The sequence below is a fragment of the Anolis sagrei genome, chromosome 2 (assembly GCF_037176765.1).
Source record: "Anolis sagrei isolate rAnoSag1 chromosome 2, rAnoSag1.mat, whole genome shotgun sequence".
Taxonomy (NCBI): Eukaryota; Metazoa; Chordata; class Lepidosauria; order Squamata; family Dactyloidae; genus Anolis; species Anolis sagrei.
Window position 1 is genome coordinate 64,300,386 of NC_090022.1, and position 17,390 is coordinate 64,317,775.

Consider the following 17,390-nt stretch of genomic DNA (forward strand, 5'->3'; position numbering starts at 1 on the left):
TAATCCTAGTCTAACATTTGGGAGTTTAGAGGTGTTATACTTACCATATGCCAATGGAACAGAACACATTTGCTTGATCTGCATCTTGATCCTATTAATGCTTATTAAGAGGTAAGACCCAGAAGATTCAAATGGACTGTCTGCTATGAGGGTGTGTAATGGATTATAGAATGAATTTGCAATCCTATATAGACTTATTTTGGAACAGATGCCATCAATCAAATGTTTGGCACTGCAGTTCTCATTAGCTTCAGATAACATGTGAGAAATCTTTGGACCTGAGTCTAAAATATTAGGAAGTTGATGTATAGTTCGTAGAGTTTTGTGATTATAAGTTCAAATATTGTATGCATGTGTTTTCTTGGGATAGTCTCTATGATAACAACAACAACAACTTTATCCTTGTATCCTGCCACCATCTTCCCAAAGGAACTTGGGGCGGCATACACACGGCACAAGGTGCTAAGAACAAAACATAACATAAACACAGTACAATATAAATAAAATGCATACGCATATAAAATATCAACTAAAACTCAGTAAAAATGTGTTCATCAACCATTGGCGGTAAGCTGCTGTAAACATAGCCAGGCTGTAAACAAAGGACAAGGGAATGGGATCGTGCAGAGCTGTAGCAATGGGGAGAGGGCATGGGATAAAGTGCAAGCCTGCGTGACTGTTGCACAAAAAGCTTTTTTGAATAGCCATGTATATTACACCAAATTGTTATTCCTAATTGTACATGCTCCGTGATAGTCTTCATATTAACTATCACGTGAATTATTGCTGTCAGTTGTGTTTGAGTCTTGCCATTTTTCCAAAGACAGAAGACAGTAGGCTCTAGTTTCCCATTTTACATTTGGGACACAATTTATGACCCAGTTCTAAAGATCGTACTTTATCTGGAAAATTACTTCTTTTGAACCTGAGTGATTGCTAGATATCAAGAATGATTGGTTGTTATTTCTGCAATTTAGCTTGGGGCTTGGCTCAAATAACATATATTTTGTAAAGTTATCCAGCGGGAACAGGGGTGAACAAAGTGTGTCTTCCCCCAGATGGCTCTGAACTGCAATATCTAGGATTTTTCACCATAGGTATAGTGGTTAGGCAATTAGGTTTCAACAACATTCGGAGGGATACAGTTTACCAGAGTTAGAGGATGGGACTGACATGGGAGGGTCTCCATGTGAAAGGACAGTGTTCGAAATTTTGTATGTAGGAGGAGACAGACAAAAAGTGGAGTGTTTTCAATTTAAACTAGTTGCAATGGAAGTGGCCTAGAATGCTGCAAAATCAATGCTGTTACAGTGCCCTGTGAATCAGATACAAGTTCAGTAATTGCTGACTACCGGTATCGTAGGAACATTATTTGCATTCCCTAGACTTTACATAGATATATTTGTCAATAATAATAATAATAATAATAATAATAATATCTGTAAACTGATTTTTAAAATAAAAATCTTCAGTATTTTCTCATCCAGAGTGGACAAAACAAAATACAGCTTGAGAAAATAGTATGTAAATAATTTAAAGGAATAAATTACTGTACATATATAGGTTAAACATCCCTTATCTTGGAACCAAACGTGCTTTGAATTTCAGATTTGGAAATACCTGTATTTACATATATGTACATAATGAGATATCTCAGAGAGATGGTACCCAGGTCTAAACATGCAATTTATTTATGCTTCACATCTATCTGATACACATAGCCTGAAGATAATTTGATATAATATTTTAAATAATTTTGTGCATGAAACAAAGTGTGTGTTGAACCATCAAAAAGCAAAGATGTCACTCATGTTGACAATTTCTGGGTATTTCAGAATGATGCTAGTTATTGATTGACCCAGTTTACCTGTCGGAATGTATCTCCTTCTATGAACCATCAAAATCATTGGGGGAGGCCCTGCTCTCGGTCCCAGCATCCTCTCAAGCTCGACTGGTAGGGACAAGAGACAGGACCTTCTCAGTGGTGGCTTCTTGGCTGTGGAACTCCCTCCCAAATGATATCAGATCTGCCCCCTCCTTCCTAACCTTTTGGGGAAAAAACTTAAAACCTGGCTTTGGGATCAAGCTTTTGAGCAATAGTAAAAAAAGGTAAAGGTAGTCCCCTGACATTAAGCCCAGTCATGTCTGACTCTGGGGTGTGGTGCTCATCTCCATTTCTAAGCCGAAGAGCCAGCGTTGTCCGTAGACACCTCCAAGGTCATATGGCCGGCATGACTGCATGGAGCGCTGTTTTGAGCAATAGATATAGTGATTTGAATGAGAATGACCTATGAGACCGGCAATGGACTGATTCTGGATCATGATTTTAAACTGGTGAAATTTAAAAAGTTATTTTTTTTAATGTTTATAACTGTTTTAACTGTTGTTTAATTATGATTGTTTAATTTGATGTTCGGCATCTAATGGTTGCCTGAGTCAGGGTGAGAAGGACAGGGTACAAATGCTATAAATAAATAAATAGCCTGTAAGAAGTTTGTTATATATTTATAGAGAAAATCTGCATCTCTTGCCGTAGTAAATAATCTATAACCTTTGTTAATACAATAATCCTAATGATCAAAATGTGACACATACCCTGCATGTAACTAATGAATATAAATGTGTCCTGATCCTCTAGTTCAGTGGGTCTCATCCTGTGGGTTTACCAGCTTTTAGGATTTCTAGCAGTTGAAGGCCAAAACATCTGGGGACCCACAGGTTGAGAACTACTGCTCAAGTGATTGATAACTAGAAGATGATAGTGAGACACGTCATACTATATATGGAGCAGAACGGTCAACTTAACAGCTATTCTCCTGCAAATATGGCTTAGTTCAACTCAAACATCTGGCAGGCTCCATTCATGTAACTATGCCATAGTGCTCTGGGTATATAAAACTAGAAGGTGGCCATCATTTTGCTGTTGATGACAAAGGGGTGACAGAAGAGATTCTCTGTAGGAGTATTATTAACCTACCCAATCTCTCCAATGGTGTAGTATCACATTAGCAATGGGGCTGGTAATGAGGTCTTAAAGATATAGTATGTATCCTCAATTCCCTGTCCTGCACCCACATTCTCACCCCTTTGGTCAAGCTGATTTTCATAATGACGAACCAGAATATCACTGATGTGCTCTGAAAGGGCATATTGTCAAGAAACACTGTTTTTTGTGAAACCCTAGTGCCTCAGTAACTGTAGCCTGAGTATAAGGTTGACCTATATTTTTATCAGCTATTCTCTCCCTCCTTTTAATTAATATGAGTGACTTTATCCTTGTTTGGTCTGTATAGCCCTGCATAATACATTTTTTCTGGTCTAGCATGTGCTTCTTTGTCTCACTTGTTTTGAAGCCATTCATTCTTCAGGATATATTAACTAATATATACCTTTTTAAAAAATTGTAGAGGTACTAAGAGAGCAAAGCTGATATTTTTCTGTTTCTATGATTTCCTTAGCTCTGGGGTGGCTTTCATTCTAAAAGTCTACATACAGAACTGAATGTTCTGTTGTTCAGTAAGATTTCATGTTGTTCACATATGTCCCTGTGATTGCTGTTTTCTTAAGAGTACATACATTTTATTACAGAATTTACATTATGCAATTCCCACAGTAAGCAAAAATCTACCATACCCGGATCTCCAATTTTCCACTGCCTTCATAACAAGTCTGTGAAGTAGCTTAGTCAGTGAGAAAGAGGAGGGCATATGGGAAGATTGGATCTCCCATATGCAAGGCTGTTACTCCAAATATTGTGCACACTGGATTTCATTATAACATTATAGGCCTGCTTAAAGTCAACCTCAAAAACTGTGGCATAGACACAGAGAACTGGGAAGCCCTGGCCCTTGAGCGCTCTAACTGGAGGTCAGCTGTGACCAGTAGTTCTGCAGAATTCAAAGAAGCATGAATGGAGGGAGAAAGGGAGAAATGTGCCAAGAGGAAGGCACTTCAAGCCAACCCTGACCGGAACCGCCTTCTGTCTGGAAACCTGCGGGAGAACATGTGGATCAAGAATCGGTCTCCACAAGCCACCTACGAACCCACCACCAAGACACCACATCTGGAAGATAATCATCCTCGAGCTATGAGGGATCGCCTAAAGAAAGAAAGAAAGAAAGAAAGAAAGAAAGAAAGAAGCTATGAACTGCTGTGTTTGGTGGTATAAATATAACTGGAATGACTGTTCAGATTATAGATCATACCATGTTCCCAAAAGTCATAATTTCAACATCTCTCCTCACAAGATAATTCAGAACCCACTTCATGTCTTTTGCAACAAGTTGAGTGACCTCAGAAATATATCCCAGGACACTCAGCTTGCTGTTGCTGAACTCTAGTTAAAACCAACTAGATTTCAGCAATTACGTAAGCTCTGAATCTTAGAAGAATACTGCCTTCACACTAAATTATAATTTATGTAAATATGTGAATGAATGAACAGGGTTTTAAGATTGTTTATTTAAATGCAAGAGCAAACTTGGAGGCTGCATCCAATTGTTTGTTCCAACCAGAGCAGATCTATTAACTGTATGAGCCATAAAGAAATGTTGACTGAGTCTCAATGATTCAAAGGATTTAGACTAGCTTTATGCAGCCTGGAAAACTCACAGCAACCCAGAAGATTAACTGTTTGTACACTTCTATAGTGGTACAGGAGTCCACAGAGAATATATGAAGCTCACTTTCCCTCTGCTGTGAAAAAAAGAAAGCAAGCCAGGATTGCAATTGCAACTTACTCCTGTTTTTGAAATCATCAAAATGGGAATTTTTTGCAATAAATATGGCCATGCAAAAAGTTCATAATTCTAATGAATTGGCCATTCCCTCCCAACCACCTTGATTTTCAGTGTTTCTTTCCCAAAAAACAGTGAACATCCTTGTGTTAATTGAGAATGCTCTTCTTTATTGAACTGTTTAGGTTTCTCCTCCATTATTTCTGAAGGATCTTTTTGAGGGGGAGATGCTAATTCTGCAATCCATGAAGTTTTCTTGAAGTCTAAAGATACTTTTTCAATTCTCTCTTGTGTGTAGATGGTGTCATTTTTGATACATATGTATCGGTAGCTGAAAAAAGACTCTGCTCTTGATGTATGTGAGGGTGTGGCCCATGTAACTATGTAATTTTTTCAAAAGTATACAAAGATGCTACATTTTAAAAATGATACCTATAATAGAATGTGGAGCCCTCAGTGGCGCAGTGGGTTAAACCCCTGAGCTGCTAAACTTGCTGACCAAAAGGTTGGCGGTCCGAATCCCAGGAGCGGCGTGAGCTCCCACTGTTAGCCCCAGCTTCTGCCAACCTGGCAGTTGAAAACATGCAAATGTGAGTAGATCAATAGGCACCACTCCAGCGGGAAGGTAAAGATGTTCCATGAAGTCATGCCGGCCACATTACCTTGGAGGTGTCTATGGAGAACGCTGGCTCTTTGGATTAGAAATGGAGATGAGCACCAACTCCCAGAATTGGATATGACTGGACTTAATGTCAGGGAGAAATCTTTACCTTTACCTAATAGAATGTGTGGTCTCCCCAACACATCTGAAAAAGATGTCAAACACCAAATCAAACTGAACCAGATTTCTTTCAGGGTGGGCTCATCCAGTGTCTCCCAGCCTCCTGGCTATTAAGGACAGTTTACTCCTTGTTGGCCAATTCACATCCTGCAAAAGCCAGCAACAGGACTCCTTTTGTTGTCATCTGCCAACCTCTAAATTTAACTAACAAATGTAAATAAATTACCAGTGAGAGCCAAAATAAAACCACCCATCAACACTCCTGGAGGAATCCTTGTGAGTCTAGCCATGATTATAATTTGCATTACTCTTAGAGAAACACCTTTAAAATTGAAGATTAGGCACATCATCATCTTCTTCCCAGTGCAGGAATACTAATCATGGATATTTATTTATTTAAAGTTATTTCTAGAACACCTCCCAGTCCACCAAGGCCCCTGAGGCAACACACAGCAGGTAGAAATATTTAAAATAATGCAAAACTAAAATATTTTAAAACAGATTACTCTTTGTTGCAGCATCAAAGAAAAAAGCTTTTTGCCGAAATACGGGCATTTTGGTCAGTGCATTTCAGAGTTACAAAGCATATATTGGACTTCCTTCAATACGGGCTATTTCCCCCATGTAATCACTATTATTTATTTTTGCCAATTTTTGACTTTTTCTTGTGAAAAAATATTTGATGTGGAAATATATTTATTATTTTCCCATTACTAAATTTTGTCTGGTTTTTAATTTATTCGTGGTAGAAATGACCTCACAATTTATTTTCAGGGATTTTAAAAACGATTACCCTTTGTTGTTTTATTATTAATATTATGCTCGCCATTGTTACCATCCTACCTTTTCACTGCTTTGGGACGGAAGGCACTTACAACACCTAAGAGACATAGCTAAATAAAATGGGTTGTTTCCAGCTTATGGTAACTCAAAAGTGAACCTTATGGCAGGTTTTCATTGGTCATATTTGTACAGAGGACTTGCTTTGGTCTTCATTTGAGAGAATGTGACTTGCTCTAAGCAGGCCTGTAGCCAGGATTTTGATCTGGGGGGAGGGGGGAGGGGCTGAGTTTGATTCCGGGGGGGGGGGGGTGAGGATCTACCCTAGCAAATTTTTGTATTGTTATCCCACTACCCCTATGCATATAGGATATACTGATCATGGTGATCAGATAATGATATGAATGCACATAACAGCTTAAATAATATACCAGAAAGGCCTTCTCACAGACCACCCTGAGAATTTCAGGAGGGGGGCTAAAGCCCCTCAGGCCCACTCCCCTCCCGGCTACATGCCTGGCTCCAAGTAAACCAATGGGTTTTCATGGCTGAGTGAGGATTCAAACCCTGATCTCCAGGGTCATAGTCCAATGGCGCTCAGATAAAAACAAAACAATGCAAAATGTGAATTTTATATAATTAAGCTAGCCATCAAATTAAAATGTGTTAAGCAACACATAAATAAAATTATTATACACCCGTGGACTGTATAATACCTTCTGACTATGTTAATCAAGGATGTCAACTTAGAATTCTCTATTTCCTTGTTAAATGTGCGGGAAACTTTTAACCGAGCTACTCTTTATTTTACTAGGGTGCTTAATGAACTTTTAAAAAATCATTACTGTAAGTAAGGGCTGCACTTCATCCATCTTTTCAGCAGCATAAGTCATTTGCAGAAGCAATACCCAGACACTAGTTACAGAATTCCATAGCATTTGGGCAGAAGTGGTGCCAAACTGCATTAATTCTGCAGTGTAGATGTACTCTTTACGTCTGTTGACACTACTTTAATTGCCAGGGCTCAATTCTATGGAATCATGGGAACTTGTAGTCTTGCAAAGTCCTTAGCCTTCTCTGACAAAGAAGGCTGTGATGCCTTACCAAACTACAGCTCCCAGAATTCCATAGCATTTGGGCAGAAGTTGTGCCAAACAGCATTAATTCCGCAGTGTAGATGCATTCTTTAAGTTTAATTGCTAGGGCCTCATGCTATGGAATCAGGGGAACTGTAGTTTTGCAGTCTTTAGCCTTTTCTGCCAAAGAAGGGTGCGGTGCCTCATCGAACTACAGCTCCCAAGATTCCATAGCATTGAGCCAGTGCTGTTGAAGTGGTATCAAACTGCATTAATCTTGCAGTGTAGATGCACTCTTTAAAGGATGAGCAGGGGATTCTGTTTTTGTTGCATTTGGAACTATTAAAATGTAAGCAGGCAGGCATCACTTTGCTACTAAAACATTCTCTCGAATTCTTAACCCTCTCAACAAAAGATTCCCCCAGGCACTGCCAAGCCATCAAATGCTAATTAAGGTGGTCAGTTGAAACATTCACACCTAGCTCCAGCAGACAAGAGTCCATTGTCCCGCCCTGGTCATTCCACAGATATATAAACCAATTTTCCTAGTTCCAATAGACCTCACTACCTCTGCAGATGCTTGCCATAGATGCAGGCGAAACGTCAGGAGAAATGCCTCTAGAACAGGGGTCCTCAAACTAAGGCCTGGGGGTCGAATGCGGCCCTCCAAGGTCATTTACCCGGCCCTCGCTTAGGGTCAACCTAAGTCTGTAACAACTTGAAAGTACACAACAACAATCCTGCCTCATCAGCCAAAACAGGCTCACGCTTCCCTTTGAAATAGTAATGAATTTATATTTGTTAAAATTGTTCTTCATTTTAATTGTATTGTTTTTAAGTGGATTTTGCACTACAAATGAGATATGTGCACTGTGCATAGGAATTCATTCATGTATTTTTCAAATTATAATCCGGCCCTCCAACAGTTTGAGGGACTGTGACCTGGCCCTGTTTAAAAAGTTTGAGGACCCTTGCTCTGTCTAGAACATGGCCATATAGCCCGAAAAAACCTACAACCCAGTTCTTAAGTTGCTCTTGCAGGCCGACTTCAAAGGGGGCTCCATTTCTAAGTCCTGCAGCCTTTTCTCCTTCCTTCTCCATTTATTTTCACAATGTTATGCTCCTCTATTCAGTCTCCGTTCCCAAGGGGGGGAATTACAGTCAGCGCCTCTTTTTCAGGTGCTATTAAAGTGCAGCGAGGGGGAGGAGGAGGAGGAGGAGGCGGAGGCATCCCTGCCAACGCACGAGAGGGACATCTGGACACTTTAATCCCAGTCTAGACAGGGCCGAAGAAGCTGCGGGGCGCCTCGGAAAGAAAAAAAAGGGGGGGGGGAGAGGCGCACGGACGGGCGCGCGCTCTGCTCCAAATGGCGGCGGCAGGAGGGCTAAAGAAGGGGGCGGGGCCAAGAAAGGGTGAGGGTGGGGGGAAGGAGGCGGGGCCGCGCGCGCGCCTAGCTCCTCCCAGGGGCGCGAGGGCCTCGGTGACGGGCCGGGAATAAATGTCTCGCTTTTAGTTGCGCCGCCATTTTGGAAGGAGAAGGAGCCGCGCTCTGAGGAGGAGGAGGAGGAGGAGGAGGGCAGGTAAGGAGAGCGGGAGACCGGGAGACCGGGGAGGGTGGGCCTCGGCCGGGAAGTAAGAGGCCTGGAGCAGGCCTCCCTTGCTCTGCTCCACGGGAGCCTCTTTCTTTCTCTTCCCTGCCTTCTCTCCCTCCTTTGGCCCGGGCCTTTCCAACTTCTCCTCGCCTTCTTTATCTTCTCTCAGGATCCGGCTTGTTGGGGCTGCACACTCTATATTAGGCATGGGCCGACTTGGGCCTTCCCTCCAGGTGTTTTGGACTCTAACTCCCAGCATTCCTAACAGCCAGTTTGGACTCTAACTCCCAGCATTCCTAACAGCCTGCCTCAGGACCCGAAGGAATGCTGGGAGTTGGAGTCCAAAACACCTGGAGGGAAGGCCCTAGTCGGCCCATGCTGCTCTACACTGTCTTGGGGATGGGACCCAAGTGTCAACATATACCTTGTAAAACTAGAACTCATGTGATCCCAAAGCATTGAGCCATGGCAGTTTAAAGTGGTGCCAAACTGCATCTGTTCCACTGCATTTTCCACAAAGTGGTGCTAAACTGCGTCTTCATCCTGCATCTTCCACAGTTTGGGATTTTTGAGCACTTTTTGGTTTTGAAAATGGGGGATTTTTTTTTGTCGTGTCAGGAGCAACTTGAGAAACTGCAAGTCGCTTCTGGTGTGAGAGAATTGGCCGTCTGGAAGGATGCCCAGGTGATTTGATGTTTTTAATCATCCTTGTGGGAGGCTTCTCTCATGTCCCTGTATGAGGAGCTGGAGCTGATAGAGAGAGCTCATCCACCTCTCCCCGGATTCAAACCTGCGACCTGTTGGTCTTCAGTCCTGCCGGTACAGGGCTTTAACCCACTGCGCCACCGGGGAGGTTGTGTGTGTCAGGAGCAACGTGAGAAACTGCAAGTCGCTTCTGGTGTGAGAGAATTGGCCGTCTGCAAGGACGTTGCCCAGGGGAAGCTCAGATGATTTGATGTTTTTATCATCCTTGTGAGAGGCTTCTCTCATGTCCCCGTATGAGGAGCTGGAGCTGATAGAGAGAGCTCATCCGCCTCTCCCCGGATTCGAACCTGCGACCTGTCAGTCTTCAGTCCTGCCAGCACAAGAGTTTAACCCACTGTGCCACCAGGGGCTCCGAAATTGGGGATAAGAGATGCTCAGCATGTACTTCCTGCCTCAGCTTGGAAATTCAGAAGTATTAAGAAGTGTGGATATCGGTGGGAATTTAGCTGCGCCACAGTATATTGACACCAGCCATTGCAAAAATGAGGGCGAATCTCTGTGTGTGAGAGAAAACCTCTGGATAGAAGTACTAAAACTCCCACCCTGGGCATATAGACCTAACCTGCCTAGTTTCCAACAAACATCACAACCTCTGAGAATGCCTGGCATAGATGCAGGTGAAATGTCAGGAGAGAATGCTTCTGGAACATGGCCATACAGCCCAGAAAATTCACAGCAACCCAGTGATTCTGGCCATGAAAACCTTCGACAACACATTGAAACTTATTTTGATTTGATTTAATTAATATAAATCTATAATTGCCTGAAAATGTTTATACGTTTAAACAATCAGGGTTAGATGTTACCTCCCAACAAAGGAGTCCCCCAGGCAGGAAGCAGCCAGGCTTTGAAGCTGCAAGATCATTCAATACTAATCAAGGTGGCCAGGTGCAACATTCACACTTGCCTCCAGCAGACAAGAGCTCTTTCTCCCACCTTGGACATTCCGCAGATATATAAAACTCACTTGCTTAGTTTCCAACAAACCTCACAGCCTCTGAGGATGCCTGCCATAGATATGGGTGAAATGTCAGGAGAGAATGCTTCTGGAACATGCCATAGAGCCTGGAAAACTCACAATGACCCACTACTCACAGACTTATTGAAGTCCCTGTTTGAAATATAAAAGAAGGTGTAATGCTAGCGAAGCAGTTGTTTTTGAATGTGTTATATATTCTGGAGTGAAAACTCATGGCTGCTGTGCATGTATAAAACCTTTAAGCCCAACCACTGTGGCCTCTACCGAAAGGATCTTTGGTAGCAGGGCTTTAAAATGTCTCCTCAGAGGCTTTGGTCGATGTGATGCCAAAATAGAGAATACTGGATTAGAAAAAGCAAATGTCAATGTCTGTGTGAGGCAGTTTTATATTTCTGTTTTTCAGCGCAAGCATGAGATGTACTACAACACACATATCTCAAAGCTAGCAACATCTGAAGTTAAGATCCTGAAAAGTGGAGTCTTGTTCACATATAAAACTGTACAGTGGCCCCTTTGTATCCACTGGATACCAACACCCATAGATACTTATCCCATTATGTACAATGGTGTAAAAATGGCATTCCTTATAAATAATAGCAACATAAAGATTTGCTTTTTATATTCTTTTTTGGGGGGGAATAGTTTCAAACTGTGATTATTGAATGTGTCAGTGTGAAGGGCCAACTGTATTGCAGAGAGTGATGATGGACTAGTGCTGGCTTTTCTCTATTACAGTGGTAATTATTAGTTTAGCTACATTGGCAATTACTTGAAGCAGATAGTACTGCAGTGTTGGCGACTGTGTTTATTTTCATTGAATTAAAAAAACTCAATTAAAAACAAAGAAGCAGAATGGGGGTTGGGAAGAACAGTGTTTCTTTCTATAACAAAATCTAACACTTTCTTTGAAAGAAGGGCAGTCAGTGAGTGAGTGGAGAGGTGGTTCCTGGGACAAGGAGTTTGCATACCAGATTTGGAGGGATGCAAACTCCCTCGAAATCTGGAATGACCTCGGACTCATTTCTGTCACTAGAGATCATGCTGGCCTCAATGGCAAGGATTGCCTATTCACAGTGTTTTGGACATCACTAACCTTAAGCTTCAGCTATAATGATATATTTTATATGAAGCTACCTTTTGGGCTAGTGCAGAATTTGATGGTGGCAGAGTGCTGCTGTTGAATATACATAATTCATGTGCCGTTTTTAAGGTATTGGCTTTGGTTTAGCGGCAGGTTGTTTGAAAGATTCCCTTCTTTTGTATGTATTACCCTGGTCTTTCCATTATTGCTGGGGGCGTTGGCTCTTCGTCTATCACAGCCTAGTGACATTCATTTGATCGCCATACAGAGGAGAGCCTTATATCTCTGTTATATGTTGACAGATTCCCATGTGTTTCTACTATCAACTGAAAATGAATTTGTTTGCACAGGTATTTTCTGGGTAGTTAACCTTGCCATTCTCCCCTGGAAATTTTAATGAAGAGATTTAAGTGTTCCATAATTGTTCTTTCGTTTCAGTTGGCTTTATTGTGTTTTTGTTGTCTGTTACCTTAACAATAAATAATGTGACATAGGTAACGATACATTCTTTCTAGTACTAGCTTATCCTTGATCTTCTGGCTGGGGATGATAAGAGCTGTAGCCTTAACATAGCTGGAGGGTGAAGGTTTGGGAAAGATTATTCTGAAGAAAAGCAGACTTCTGCTGGCATCACACTAGAGCTGAAAGAATAGGCAAAGAGTGTGTATCTCATCTGAAATCCTGTGGTTGTCTCCTGCAGAATTCTGGGGCTTGTAATTTAGCGGAAATGCCTTAAAAATGCTCAGCCAGAGAGGTACTGGCTCTATTAACAAACACTGTAACTTCAGTCCAGTTATCACTCTTAAATAGATGTAATTATTGGATGTTTATCAAATTTTCCGTTATTCAGTTGGTATAATTTTGTTTGGTACTAACAGTTAGATTAAGGACATCATTTTCTCATTTGATTGGCATGATCCCTAGGATGACTTTACATGAAGTCAGATTTTCTGACTGTTAAAAATGTTGTAGGTTTTAGATGATGATTGATAGTAAATTATTCTTCAACTCAACGAACTGGTTGCTGGTCTATTTTATATTAGCCTCATGTATTTCTTAAAAACTGTAGCCAGTGTTTAGCTATTGCGGAGAACTTGAATACTATTTTGATTGTTTTGGCTTAGAAATATTTGTGGCAGTAATAAAAGAGACTCCCAAGGTTGTAGGTGGAGCTGTGTTTTCCCCTTGTTTTTATTGTAGGAGAAGCTTGACTATTGTACATATAGAAAAGGAAAATCAACATAATCAAAATAAAATGAATTGACAGGTTTTCGTTACTAAAGTTTGTCTTCTTGACTTTTTAGCATTTCCATTTTATCTCAGTATTTTAAAATGTTCTATTTGATGATGCATGTTAAACACTTTTGTGCAGCTAAAATTCTCCTTCTGTATGACATTTACTGCCCTATGTTTTTCAATACAGCTTTAGTATAACTAAAATTGGTTTAATTCTGGTAGTAAAATGCCCAAACATAAACAGTTAGCAGTGTACTCTATTCTCTACATGCATCACATAAAAGATCTGTATACTTTTTAATTTGTGAATTGATTTGAGATGAATTCACTGACTTGCTAAATGGGTATTGTATTAAAATATGTTAACTTTTGTAAGATTTTAGACCTGATGGGACCACAGTGTGGTTTTTCTACTTCATAATTTTGGGAAGAGAGCTAACATCTTTAAATTTGCTTAGCAAATCTGGATTATTAAAATAATCTTACATTGGCATAATGTGACATCTGTGTTTTGGAAATTGGTATGCATGCAGCCTACACAGGGTCAGAAGGAACCTGAACTGGCTCTCTCTTTCTGCACACTCCTGATTTATGATCCGTATTCCCCTAAAATAAAGTTTTTATCTCTAGTATTGGATTGTAGTAAATGAGTTCAAGCTTTGCCAGCAATCATAACTGTTGAAGCTGCTTAATTACTATGGCTTATTTAGCTTGTGTAATTGTTTTGATTCCTGGCCCTGGCAATGACTTTGGCAATTGACTGTAGGAGAGCAATGGCTTTTTTTTGACAGATTTTTTTTTACCTTAAACTTATTAATTCCATCTTGGTTTTCTGCTATGTTGTAATCATTAAATGTTGAAACTCCTCATTATTGTATTTGTAACTAAGGAAAGTGAATCTGTCCTCCTAGTAGATTGAGTAGCTCTTGAGAAATGTGATTTGTTATGATCCAGATTCTTCCTGATGTAAAGGTGTTTATTTAGATGGGGGAAATCCTCACACACACACACACACACACACCCCGCCACGTCCCCATAGGAAACATTGTTTAAGAAGTAGGTGCAGAGAAGGTTTGAGATTTCTTGCCAAACGTTCAGTTGCGATTCTTCATATTGTTCTTTTGCTTGAGAATAAGTAAGATGTTTCTCTTTCTAGTGCCTACAACCTATGACTCACCAAACTAAATTTCACTCCAACAGTCTTGTATTATACCTACCAGTTGGTTCATAATTGTAATATTGTAGTTACTGTAATGCAGTAGATCTAGAAGATGTATTGTGTAGCTGGTGAATTGCATTTTGTTACAATGGTTATAATTTGTGCAGCACTTGTTTGTGTGTATGGACAAGGGACTTTCACCCTCAGAACTGGAAAAATATTCACTGTTGTATGCCTAAGTTGCAGGTGACTTGGAAACACACACACAATTGAAGAAAAAACAGGAGAGCCAGTGTTGTACTGTTTTAGATGAATATTTGTTTGCTGAGATGGCAAAAACAGATGCCTGTAGAAACGGTCTGCATTCTAAGGAAATATAGAAAGCAAAGTGAGGAAGTGATGTCCCTTTTCCTAGTCTTTTAAACTTCATCATTGGTAGTGTTAGCTGCAGTGTGTATATATGTAGCCAAAATAGCATAAAAGGAAAGCAAGTGATGCCAGGACACTGGCCAGATAGTGGAAAGCCTCCCTCCTCAACTTCAGTAGTGCTAATTTTAAACATTTCTAGTATATATCTCCTTGTGATTTTAAGCTAAGAGACAGAACTGAAATTAGTTTTATTTTGTATTGTAGCCTATAGCCAAATAAAGGGAAAATGTGGATATTGCAAATCTTTTTTCATATTTCTGAGAATTATTCAAGAGTAAAATAATACATGATTTAAAATATTAATTAGTATTTATTTTTTTTAAATTATTTATTATTTTAGTATTAGTATTACAAATTGTACATAACATTTCCCTTGCATTTTTAAGTATAGTTGTCTGTTAACCTGTTTTGCTGTTTGCTCTTGAAATCTGTCTTTTAATAGAAACATTTTTAGTATAATTATAAGATTTGTTTAGTATTATATACATTTTCTTCAGAGTTGTTAAAGTATTTTGTATACACTATTTCAATTTTACAACTTCTGTGATGGAGAGAGCATTATTAGTCATACTGTAGATGTGTGTGTGTGCCCATGTATATTGGTTGTGGAGGTACAACTGAGACATTGAGATTGGAGCAATCATTATAGATTTTTCCAAGGCGATTCTACAGATATGAGATTCGAATCTGGGCTTCCTGTTTCATGCTTGTAGCCACTGTATTTCACCACCTAACCTTATTGTGATAGTAAAGCAATTGGGTTGATCTCAAGGAACTTTATATTGTGCACTCCATTGAATAAAAAGATGGCATTAATTAGTGCCTGTGAAAGTGCAATTCCGCATGGGAAAATCTTTGCATTTGCATTGTTTTGGATTCGGATTGTCTTTAAGTTACGTTAATGGTGGCAGTTACATTTGTGCCCAACTGATTTTGCATTTAATGTCCTTACTCTCTTTTCTTTTTTATTGTTTCATGGAGGTTAGAGTATAGATATCGTATGTCCTCTTTCCAGTGTGGGTTTTTGTACATGCAAGTTGTGTTCTTCTTGCCAGGTAAAAGTTTTCATAGAAATGTGGGAATATCAACAATACCTTCCTGGAATTCCTTTAGAGTGTTTCTTTAGTAGTTAGTTATTAATGGTCCTTATAACCATAATTTAGTGCGTCCATTAAAGATCAGTGTTCACGCTTTTATAGGTATGTGAATGTTTCCAGTTATATACATATTTATCCATGAATCTGGCGACTATATTGCAGGTATTGGAAAAATGTGACAAGAATCATGAGAATTTCAATGTATGTTATGTAAATTGGCTCTAGAACGTGACATTTGCAGAAGTAGTAAGAGATGTAGGCTATGACGCTAAAGACCAATTTCAGACCAGTTTTGTGGCATGTGATTGTTAGCATGGTAGGGCTATCTGTTGTGGAAAACTTTCTTCTTAAGCTTTGAACTACTGTAATTTCATACTAACTTGAGACTTGGTGGCGTTGTCCAGTCATTTTTACTGAAATGTGGTATCTTTGATGTTTGAATACAAAATCAACTTGAATTTTCTGTGTAAAATGTGAATTCATATTTCAACCATATTTATACTATACATAGCTCCATAGTTCTCAGGATACAAATGAGTAGCTGAGTCAAGTGCCATGGCATGTGTTCCTCAAAAAAGGAAAACATTCTTGAGTGTTTTATAATTTTCTCAATGTCACATAACTTCAAATACTTTGAGATATTGTACATATCACGTATCTTGCCAGATTTTCATGTTGGCACCAAAAATGAAATAGTGTAGAGAAAAATTGAAAGCTCCTACATAATATCTATAAGTATTTGGAATCGTTCTCTGTTTTATTATAATCTGGTGTGAGCTATGCATTTACTTGAGTGATAGATACCTGTTTTTTAGACTCTTACAGAAGCTCTAATAAGACCAACAGTTCCAAGAAAATCCTCTTTGGCTCTAAAGGGAAATGAACATTCTTCCCATATGTTCACATTGTGTGCTGCTATATGAGTAGAACAGCCAAAAATCTACAAAGTATAAGCATATGCTCGATGTTTTTGTTGACTAAGCCCTACTCTTAAGTGAGAACTGCAGGAAGGTTGCCGTTCAAACAGCTCAATTAAACCATATAAGTGTTGATGGCCAACTTCCATTACAGAGTCTCATAGATTGCCATAGTTGGTTGATGTGTATGTGCACATGCTTTCAAATTGCCTCCAGACTTATGGCGACCACATTCATTTTATGGAATTTTCTTAGACAAGGAATACTCTGATGTTAAATATAGCCCACAGAATCTGGTATTAATTGACAGTCTTTACCATCAAAGAATTCACCAGAGGCTGACTGGTTAATTTCCAAGATCAGACAGGATATGGTGCCGTTAGGATATTAGGACCTCTAGTTGGTTGATACCTATCTTTTTATGGACTTAGGAGGTTTTGTTCATTTTGTTAAAGAATTTTCATGTTGTACTCATAAGTAACTACCAGACAATATGGTTCTTGTGAATGGTGAAACAGGCTGGTTGGACATTTGAGGCTGTTCTGCATTGACAGAGTAGCTCTGTTTGTCTGTTAAATGGTTTATTGTTGAATGCACCCAAACATGACTTGTAAACTGAAAACAACATGTGCTTTAAAGTATGCTTAATGTTGCTGGCTTCTTTGGGTACTTTTAACCATTATACTATAATATTTGGCTGGCTCATAAAGCTTCCCTGTTCTGGTTTGTTCTGAAGAGGTAGATGCAAATAGACAACATCT

The 17,390-nt window shown here is 39.6% G+C and overlaps 1 protein-coding gene across 11 annotated transcripts in view; it reads left to right on the top strand.

Moving 5' to 3' along the window:
- Positions 1–17,390, top strand: part of RAF1 (Raf-1 proto-oncogene, serine/threonine kinase) — a 98,879-nt gene that overhangs the window by 35,459 nt on the left and 46,030 nt on the right. For 8 of the 11 annotated variants that reach the window (XM_067463564.1, XM_067463563.1, XM_067463567.1 and 5 more), the window contains exon 1: positions 8,817–8,954. The exons of 2 other annotated variants lie outside the window; for them this stretch is intronic. The gene's annotated coding sequence lies outside the window, so the exon portion shown is untranslated. Of the gene's footprint in view, positions 1–8,816; positions 8,955–17,390 lie in introns of those variants that run through there. One more of the 11 variants, XM_067463571.1, reaches the window with a different exon arrangement.